The sequence below is a fragment of the Vitis riparia genome, chromosome 19 (assembly GCF_004353265.1).
Source record: "Vitis riparia cultivar Riparia Gloire de Montpellier isolate 1030 chromosome 19, EGFV_Vit.rip_1.0, whole genome shotgun sequence".
Lineage (NCBI taxonomy): Eukaryota > Viridiplantae > Streptophyta > Magnoliopsida > Vitales > Vitaceae > Vitis > Vitis riparia.
The window spans coordinates 12697202-12698800 of NC_048449.1; positions in this window are offsets into that span (position 1 = coordinate 12697202).

A 1599-nucleotide genomic window follows, 5' to 3' on the forward strand; every position below is an offset into this window, starting at 1 on the left:
TCTACCCAAATCAAAGACCTAACGTTGAAGAAATGAAGTCAACTAAACTTGGTTCCATGCATGATAAGGTTGAAAAGCCTACATAAAAACCTACAGAAAGCTTGCTCATTTATAAGAATAACCTAAACCTACAAGGGAAGAAGACCTATAAAAGGAAATCATAAACAACAAAGAAAAAAAAGTCCCTCCCTCCTTTGAAAAAGATTTCTTTGAATGCAGAAACCTATTTTTTTTGTATCAAGAAACCTTCCTTTGTATCCAAAAATTGGTGGAATAAAAATTTTCAATTATCTATGAAGAGTTTTAGCTTCTTCATATGGGAATGCATTAAAAGCCTTGAAGACATTGTTTAGATCTATAGCAACAATTAGGCAATAGAAAACTATGCAATAGAGTTTTGGTAGGGAAAGGCAATCATGATAGAAATGAAGTGGAGCAATGAGTGAGAGCAAACCCTTCAATAGATGGAAGAGCTCATTAAAAGAAGTGACTAACTCACTCAAGAAAATGTTGCCTTAAGGGTAAGGGTAGACAAATACCAATGTGATTTTGACCAACAGCTCTCATTGGCAAGCACCAATAAGATGCAAGTTAATGAATAATAGTTATTGAAGCAACTAGACCAACATCTAGATAATTGGGAGAGAAAGGTGGGAGAAACCTTAATTAAACTAACCAAACAGCCACCTTGCCAAAGTCCCCAATGCTCTAAGGATTCTTGCCACCAGAGCTACCACAAGATGCATAATCTTGGTGAATAAGGTATTGAGCCCAAGTCCTTTAGAAGGAGAATGAGGCCATATGAAGTTTTCCCTCCCTTAGTTCAATTTCTTTCAATGAAACTAAAGACACCCTAGACTACTCATGCATTTCTATGCATGTGATAATCTTAGAGAAGGGAAACGATCAACTTTTATGCAAAATCTTCCCCTCCATCTTCCAAGGACTAACTTTGTTTTGTCTTTATCAACTTACCTTAAGTTGTTCCTGATATCGAGACCCTAAGGGTGAAGTCTGCCTCTTAGTACATGCACTTAAAAAGACAAGATAAAAGCCTCAAATAACCCAAGGTAGTTATAGCTACCATTCATGGTGGATCATCTACTAGATTTGGAGCAACTAGGCAAGTATCAAGATGTTACAAAAGCATACGGCGATTGAAGCAAAAGTCCTCACATCCTTGCATGAAGCAACTACCACTTGCCCACATGTCATATGCTTCTCTAATAAAGGCTTAAGAGGAGTCCAAACCCTGCTCAAGATCCATTGGTTATTACTTTAAGAATTATGACTACAACATGCACCTATTCTTAGTTGACCTAACAAGTTTAGTTAACTTGCTAAATATATTAGCCCATATATGAACAAGTGAATATGGACGAAGGAAAACTAGTGTCAAGTCTTGGGTCATTGGTGGGACTAGACAAAGTCCTAGGTGGCTCAACTGGGGAAGTCACTCTAATGGTTCCAATTGGTTGTTGCCATATAATGACACAATTCTTTGTTATGGATATCCTTTTCCCGATAATGCCATTATGGGATGACCATGGATATACAACCTAAGAGGAACACTATTCACATACCATCACACATTAAATT